This window comes from Acanthopagrus latus, chromosome 11 (assembly GCF_904848185.1).
Source record: "Acanthopagrus latus isolate v.2019 chromosome 11, fAcaLat1.1, whole genome shotgun sequence".
Taxonomy (NCBI): Eukaryota; Metazoa; Chordata; class Actinopteri; order Spariformes; family Sparidae; genus Acanthopagrus; species Acanthopagrus latus.
In genome coordinates this window covers 25283430-25293001 of record NC_051049.1, presented here as the reverse complement: position 1 = coordinate 25293001, position 9572 = coordinate 25283430, and positions in this window count along the sequence as shown.

Below are 9572 nucleotides of genomic sequence, written 5' to 3'. Positions count from 1 at the left end.
TCACTGCTGCCAGATCTTGAAGATCGATCTTGAATCCCTCCCCAGACAGCAATCAGCTGAGGTAACAAGCCTCTCTTTTAAACAACTCGCACCTGGTCGGTCTCAGTTTGATGCTGTGTTCCCTCACGGAGCTAAGAACTTTTCTGAGATAGAGAATGTGGTCATCAACGAATGTTGAGTAACATAGCACATCATCGAAATATGGAGCACAAAATTCATCTCTAATACCTTCCAGCACACCCTCCATACACCTCTGAAAAGCTGCAGGTGCATTTGTCAAACCAAAGGGATCTAGATTTCTTGCTTATGAACCCTTGGTGATAGGCGCTGCCTTGATCCCGTATAGAAACCCAGGTGTTGCCCCCCCAAATGTCAAGCATGTCTTGGATTTGTGGCAGTGGATGATGAACTGAGTGGATGATCCAGGAACTTAAAGTCAGGTTCATTTATAGGTGATTAGCTGCCATCAGGAAAAAGGTGCTAATTCCGGACTAGCCCCCAGAATTGTTGCCCCCCTATAGGGCTGTCCATTTTTTGAGAGATGAAAGAGAGAGATGTTGTTTTATTGATCCCCCTTTGAAGAAATTCAAAGGTAACACAGTAGTACAGAGGGAAATAAGTAGCAAAGAACAGAATAACAATTTGAATGAATTCTAATGAAAACTATTAGAATAAAAAAATAAGCATACTATGTATATTAACTGTCCTTGTGTGTACATGATGTGTGCAATGTATAATAAATGCGAAATAAGTGTGACTGTGCAAATGTGCAATGTGCAGGGTCCTGAGATATTAAATAACAGCATAAAAATATCAACAGAACAACAACAATCAGTCTATAAGAGACAAGAATTGTATGGTTGAGTCCTTAAACAGTGGGGAAAGGAGGTGTTGAGTGCTATGGTGGTGATGTTGTGCAGTCTGATAGCTTCTGGTATGAAAGAACCAGACAGCTGACTCATGAACAAACAAGTGTGTGGCTGATAAATCTTAGTAAACAGTAGGGATGATAATGATGCTTTTTTGTCCCTGTGTGTCTTTTTAAAGTTGCAACTAATGATCATTACAGAGTAATCTGCCAATTATTTTCATGCTAGTTAATTTAGTATCCAAAAGAACTGTTTAAAATATTGTTAGCTTCAGCTAACAGGGGATATAAGTGTATATGCGTGATGAAAGAGTGAGCGACCGTGATGTATAAGCTACAGGCCTCCAGTCTTCCTTCCACTTTTGGAGAAGAATGCCACCCAGCTCATACAATGATGCATTGGCTGTCACCTCTGTTCGGGTCATACAAATTGAGGGCAGGAGGAGAAGACAGTGTTCTCTTCAGCAATTTGAGCGCTGTCACCTGGTCCATGTCCCTGACACAGCAGTTTTTCTTGGAGAGGAGGTCACAGAGTGTTTTTTCCATTTCAGATAGCTGGGGAATGAACTTTCCCAGCTGATTGAGCAGACCGAGAATACTCCTTCACTCAAAGACATTTTTGGGCTCTTTCATCTCCATGATGGCCTCTGTCTGTCTTGGGTCAGGGGGAATTCCCCTTAGATGTGATGATATGGCCCAAGAAGACCACCTTGCTTGTGGAGAGTTCACATTTGTCCACATTCAGTGTGATGCCTGCTTTCCCCAGCCTCTGTAGCACAGTATTGAGTTGAGCATCATGCTCTTCCTGGTCCCGCCTCCACAACAGTATTTTCATCAGTGTGGCAGACCATGCCTTTTAGCCCCTCAATGACCTCAGCCATCATGTGCTGGAAGTCTTCAGGGCTGAGGCAATACCAAAAGGAGGGTGGTTAAAATGGAAGCCCCTCGAAGGGTGTAATTAATGTGGTGTATCTGGCTGATCTCCGTCAACCCAACCACTATACTGTTACTGATTAGCTCATCATGCAACAGTCCATAATTGCAGTGCTCTACTAAGGCATACAGGGCAGTGACGAATGCATCTACAGTCTCATTTGCTTCTTACTTGCACGTTAAATCATGCACATGCACATTCATACAAAAGAATGACTGAAAGGCACCCCGCACTTTCGAGTATAGGCGTAAATCTGCGTTACTTAGCTTCAAGCCTCTCAAAGCAGCACCAGCTTCATCTCCCATACAATATATCAAGGTCTTCACCTGATTGTCTTTGGAGCTTGCTGCTAAATTGCTTGCTTGGCGGAATCTCTCAAATCTAGTTGTCTGGTTTGGAAAAATCAAAGGGCTCTGCTGGGCTCCGTCCCTGCTATTCCCGCTATTCCTGCCATGTAACATACACACTCCTCTTTTACTTCCATCATCACAACTCAAAGGCACCATTTAATGGGCACATGTGGTATTACTGAACATCTGTACACCCCATCTTTTAGCTTTTAAACCCCTTTTCTGTACTTTTAAGAATGAACTGCACTAAAATAAAATAATTTCAAATGATAATTACGAATACAGGTATTCCTAAATGGGCATTTTAAACTCACATTCAGTAACATTAGCACACAACATATCACAGTCTGTTTCTGTCTGTCCAGTCTATCTGGAGGACAGGACACTCTTCCTGAGTTGGTCACTGTTACACCTGAGTCTTTCTGCCTTGGTTCAGTCAATGTCACATCAGAGCAGGACAGTCCTCTCTCAGGGAGCACATTCAGGTGATCCCTGTTTCTTCTTATGCTCCCTCGGTCTGTTACCACATTAAAAGACCTTGGTGTTGAAGCAGGTCCCTGGACATTAGCTACGGTCTGTGCTGTTCTAATCTCTCTGTCCTTTGTCTTATATCTCAGGTTGAACGACATTTCTCTGTTTCACTTTTATTTCCTCGTCTTTTCCCCTGAATGCTCTGAGGTTTTGGCCTGGCTGATTTCATGTCAACTCCTTTTTTAGTCTACTGGATAGATGGACCCTTAATTCACCAAAGTGGCCAATTAGCAGAAGTAGGTGTGTACTGGAGAAGGGACTCTCACACGGGGAGAAAATGGGGGTTGGTTACTTGTAGATTTCCTAAGATAGAAGGTCCAAGAGGATTTCTGGTTGAGCAGAGGGCCTAGCATTGGGCAGAACTTTGCGAGGATTAGAGATCTGTTTCAATAAAGAGTGCTTTATTATTCCACCTAGCCTTGCCGCCACAGAATTCTTTTATCATCAAACTATACACCGACACCTTTGATGAAGAGAGCCTGGAAACTACAAGTGCCAAACCAGAACTAACCAGCATAGACTAGCATGGAAATCATGCTGGTCTATACAGTTTTTTTCAGCAGGGTTTACATTCGTAATGACACACTCGGTAGAATTCAGGTGAGTTAACCCCAGCCTCTTTCCTGCCCCGTAAACATACACACACTCTTCTTCTACTTCTGTCAATACTCTGCAACACAGCTCAAAGGCGCAACCTAAGGGGCATATGTGGAATCACACTGAACAACTGTACAGCCTGCAGGTCTGGTTGTGGATTTGCAGGGGCTGCCAAATGCCTTTCAGGTAGTTCGCACTGAAAGTTTGCACAAACTGTAATGGTAAAGACCACTGACTGTGAATTATGAGCAGTTGCTGAGTTGAGAAAGAAAAGGTACCTAAATATTATGTTCCTGCTTTAATTTCATACAAATTATATCTTTGTTTTTGCTGGTTGAGGGAATAAAAGGCCAGAATCTACCACGTGTAATGGTTCAAAGCACTCAACAGTTTTTCAAGCACCATTTAATGCCATGCAAGAACATTAAAAATGCTCTCCAATAAACATAAAAGAGCCCCAGCACAATTCAGGGACAGAAATGAATCTTTGAAAGGTTGTCTTGTGTTGCACTAGATCCATAATATGTTTAAATGTAGTGAAACAATAAAATAATGAAATTTCAAAACACAAGAATCAAAGGCATGTCAAATAATTGAAGGTACTTTGAAATTAACAGTGGGAGGTGGTCTGAAGGGGGGAAATGAGAAGCATAATTATTAAACTGAAAAAACTAATTGTTTTTTCTACATGACACCTCCTGCACCTCTTAATTTTGCTCAACAGACTTGTTATGAAAGTATTTCTTAGCTTTTTAAATTACAACAACCATTCCACAACAGTTTTTTAGCCTCACATTTTGCTTTGAGCACTGATTATACATTCAAAATGTTGTCATTTTCAAATCTGTGGATCAGAGCCAGTGATTCTGTTGCAAAATCAACACACTAACAGGATATGTTGAGGAAATATGTTCAATATTTGATCCACACCAAGAGTGGAACTTCATCATATTCACTGGGAAATGTTGCATCAAAACAGTGAATGCTGATTCTATTTTATTTTATTTTTTTGCTGTCATTTTTTTAGTTCAGTATATTGCTACCAAATACATTTAGAAACATACATTTCAACATCCATTTTACTAAATTGCAATGCACTGATGCACATTAATTCCTTATCTCTACAGTATCTTGGCCTCACAGGAGCCTGGCTGTAGTATCTGAAGGCTGACAATGACTTGAACTGATTTTCTAAACCACGGGTAGAAAAAGGCATAGATCAGAGGATTAAAACTGGAGTTACAATAGAACAGCCACAGCAATGCTATGAAGTTACAGTATAATGGAAGGAGACAAAGTACAAACACAAGAAGGATAACACCCACAGTTCTAGCAGCCCTCATCTCAGATCTCTTAACAGTCACAGTATTTGATCTGAGAGCTGAAATTTGAGACCGCATGACACGTGCCTGTGACACAGCCACCACAAATACTCTCATATAGAGAACTATGATGACAGTAAGAGGGCAGAAAAAGGTGACCAGCAAGTCTACTGCCCCGAAAATGTAGTTTATGACAAGAAAACACTCTTGATAGCAGGAATTCAACAAATCTGTCTGAGACAAGTGATCTTTCAGTAACATAAAGTTGTAGATTCTGAACAGAACCAACACAGAGACAAATAGATTTGAACTCTTCTTGGTGTTATCATGGAAGAATATCACAGAGGGTAACAAATAGCCACATAACGATCCACTGATATGAGCACCATGTTCCCAACTGAGGCAGAGGTGAGGATGAAGCTAAAAAGATAAAAGACAGCACATGAAAGTTTATCCAGAAACGTACATGAATGCATCAAGATGACTTGAGGTGACATCACTAGAAGGCACACCAACAAGTCAGACACAGCTAGAGAGAGGAGGATGAGATTGGTGGAGGTCTGGAGCTGCCTGGAGGAAGAGATAATGATTAGTGTCTCATGTTCAGTTTAAATGCGTTTACATCAGTTAGTGTAAGAATATAGACAGAATGTGGACAGTGACATTTCATTTACAGCAGCTTGAAAACCAATTACTGCACAGTCTACATGCCAAATAAAGCACTATATCATTCAGATCCAAAAAGTCCTGATATTCGACAAATCCAACTTTTTCAAAAACACAGTCAATAGAAGTGCATAGAAGGTGGAATAAGAAATTAAGTTGGTGTTTGTTGCATAGAATAACACAGAACAGCATATAATAAACATTATCCATCATATTTCAATAAAGTGTCAGTGCCTGAAGTGGGAGATAGAGATGATGACCAACAAGTTGAGCACCACAGTGAGCACAGAGATGCAGGACAGCAGTGTTTTGATGACCATGGATCTGGGAGTAACAGGCATTGACCTGCGGGAGGTGTTGAGGAGGATACAGAGGTCAGCTGCTTTCAGTGTCTCCATGACCAGCAGAGAAGGTGGTTGTTGATCTGAACAGAGACCTGCTGAGGTCAAACAGCCCTTTTTCAAGAGGTGACATATTTATCTTTCTCATCTCCATCTGTACTGCCCTTGCAGCGCGTTTCTTGTTGCAAAGCTAGACAGCCAGTTAACACTGAGAGATCCTCCAATAAACAGACAAGGCTTGACTTTTCTTGTAGTTTACTGTTCTCTGAATCTCCTTTGTTCTTTTTATGTAAAACTGAAACATTACAGACACATATTAGCACATAAACAACAATATATACAGCATTATGTATGTCCACACACATGTCTATGTCACACCGAATGTTAGCTTACTACTAGCAAAACATGTTCAAAACTGAAACGACAGAAAATGTCTGAAACCTACTAATAACACAAAACATCCTTAACATACCTCTACTTAAAGACATTGTACTTACAGACAAATAGTCTCCAAGGCAGAAGCGTGTAGAAAAAACACCCAGCAGGAATACACTCCAGCACTGACTTGTTTAGCTGCTCAACTGAAAAATGTGTCTGCTTGACTGCTGGATTAAAACTGACCAGTAGATGGCAGTGTACAACACTAAAGGTCAATGTAAATAAAATATGTTTTTAACCTTTTAACCTTAGCTTGTTTATGAACTTTTAACTTATATTCTATCATGCCGACTAAACTTTAACGGCAGCACACCATCCATTTTTCTTTTTGCCACCCCCCCCCCCTGCTCCTCTCAACACACTCCACAACAACTCTTCTATTACATCATTCACTCTAACACTTTCTCCATACATCTCCTTTCTGCCGTCAAGCCACCAATGCAATGCAACCGATTCCTATCTCTCCCATCTTGTTTTTCCTCCATATAATCATTTACAACCGAAATGTATATATGATATCTTTTTCTGTTTATTATCCACAGTATGGGGACACTGTATTTGGAAGATTGAGAGCTAGCATGTCTGCACATGATCGTAGCTTGTACAGAGAGGAGAGCAGAGCAGGGCATCAGTGATGATCGAAGCAGCGCTATTTCCTGAAAATGGTTCAAGTCTGTGCAATGCCCAATTGTGACACACTGTGTGCTATCCTGGGACATATTTAGCTGTATGATGTCCCACTCCTTACAGCATAGGCTTTCCTCTTCAGAATCCATTTAGACACAACATCCACAAGAGCACCGCCAGGTCGCCAATGTCCTTGGCCGTGAAGCCTCCACTGCCTGTTCCACTCTCTGTCCACTCTCTCTCCACTTTCTCGTTCTCTAGTGCAAGTAACTCCTCATCTGTATACTCCGGTTTGAACAAATATGGTCTACTGTCAAACTCAAAGGGTTTGTCGTCGATGTCTTCCACTTCAACACCAGACAAGTTCTCCATCTTGACTATTTCGGAAACAGCTTCATTTGCCACTGACGAGTCCCCTCTTTGTACGAGTTACGATCATGCGCAGACAAGCTAGCTCTCAGTGCAAAGTGAATAGACTCATAACAGGCTATTGTAAGGCTAATGGCTCATGACAGGCTGTAACATGGACATGTACGTTATGAACAGAAAAACGAAAATGCTGGTTTCTGTCTGCAAAATTTATGTTTCCGTCTCTGCCAGTGAGGGAGTAACCGCACACTCGACGGATCGACTAGTTTGGACTACCAGAGGACAGGGATGTAAACAAACCAGTATGTAGCTGCTTGCACAAACACACTGTTTTAACCACTTTTTTATTCATTTTGAGTCATACACACTACAGTGCTGTGTTGTAAGGCATCTACCGATGTTGCATAACTTTTGGGGTGAGATTTGGAGCATGTTAAGACACTTAAAACACAGTGTAAAGTTCTGACCCCATGCTGTTAGCTGTCAATGCGAACTCTCCGTTCAAGGAGCCCTGTAAGGGTTGCACCAAAAGTGTTTGCGTCTTCGGTACTGGCAAGTCAAGGGCAGCTTGAAAGATAAAGTTGCATGTGGAAATCAACCAAAGTTATCCTTTAAGAGAACTCTCATTTGAATAATACTGCCCCCAATCCGAGTATCCCTGGTAATGGGTTGAGTGCTAGCTGATGGAAGGTCCACCATTTTTTTTCTCATAACGTGGGATTGTTAGCGCAAGTTCATTGTTGAAAAAAGAGTGAGGCAAAGCAGCTCTGTTTTTTGCTGAACCAGCAGGCAATTTTTTGATGAGTTTCCATGGCAACCATGGCAAAACCACAAGATATTTTCAACAAGAGCAGTGCCAATACAATGGTAATTCAGGAGCTGCCCTAAAAAATAAAGGCAGAAAAAGACGAAGACTGAAGACACTTGTCAAGTGAATGTTACTTAATTCTTATTTCTTACAAGAGATGAAAGCTCTGACCTACATCAGGCCCAGTTTTGGTAACAGTAAAGCTTTTAAAGGACAAGCCTCATGGTGTAAGTAAGACATGAGTAAGACAAGATACCTAAATGTTCCTGCTTTCATTTTATACAAATAAAAGCTTTGTTACTGCTGGTTGAGGTAATAAAAGACCAGAATCCACCACATGTAAAGGTCCTGTCACGAGTCCCACAAACTCTTTGTTTGTTGTCATCTGGTTTTGTTTTACATGCCAGATTGTCTTGTGTGTTTTTGTCAAGCTCTCCAGCGTACCATATTCTGTTTCTGCTTGATCTACCTGTTATGGACCTGCCTGCCTGTTTTTGGACCTTGATCATCCAGCCCACCCCTCATTGGATTTGTTTGCCTGTATGATTGATCTCCCGGTTTTGACCATTGCCTGAATTGATAAGTAAACTGAACTTTCCCTGCCACTTTGACTGTCTTGTTGTTGTGCTTTTGGGTTCTACTCCGCCAGTACCATTAAATGTTATAGTACAATCTGGCCAACATAAACCCAGCCGACTCTGATTCACTCCGAGAGCAGCTGGAGGCGCAGGCCAGTGTCCCTCAGCGCCATGACAAACAACTTACCTCTATAGTAGGAGGGTTTGCAGGAGATGGCGACTCGCCACTAGAAGAGCATGGGCTCTGTTCAGGAACAGTTCCAGAGGCTCTCCCTGTTGGACCATGGATTGCGTCCTGTGCCGCCCTCCAGTCCTTTGGCCTAGACTCGTCGGAGGTGTACTAGCCACCACCAGAATGTTATTCCGGTGCTCCGGGTTCCTGCTGGCCATTCCTTGTACAGTGTTCCCTCGCCTTTTAACTCCAGTCTTCCACCTTTCCCACAGAGAGGTCCTGGGTGGCATATATCATCTCTCTGGAACCACTGAGTGGGAGAGGCAATCTCCCATCTGCTTGTTGGTCAAGTTGTTCTCCACCAATCTCTGGAAGGTCTTCTATCCTGCCACACCCAGAGGAGAGGCTGCTCGAGGTTTGTTCAACTTGACACAGGAAGGAAAGTCTATGTCTGACTTCTCCATCAAGTTCCCCACCATAGCCACTAAGAACAACTGGGATGCTGCCTCACTCATGGATGCCTTCTACCACGGACTCTCTGACCACATTAAGGATGAGCTGGTGGCCCAAGATCTTCCTGCTGACTTGGATGCCCAGTAAAAGACAGGGCTCACCAGTCATCTAGGGGGTGCTGGTGAGCCGAACCATGAACTTGGAAATGCCCTCTCAGCATTTAATTCATTAATTCATGGGATTAATCACACTGTCTCAGTCCTCATTGACTGTGCCGATGCCAACCTGTTGGATATGACTCTTGCCTCCCAGCTGGGTATCAGTCAGGAGGTTCTGGGGAAGCCTATCCACACCACTGCTCTTAATGGCCATCTTCTCTGCAGGGTCACACGTTGACTGACTTCTGACCATGTTAGGTAATCACAGTGAAACACTCACCTTTCACCTTATCCATGGACCACAACAGCCAATCATCTTGGGGTATCCTTGGCTCAGGAGATATAATCCACACATATACT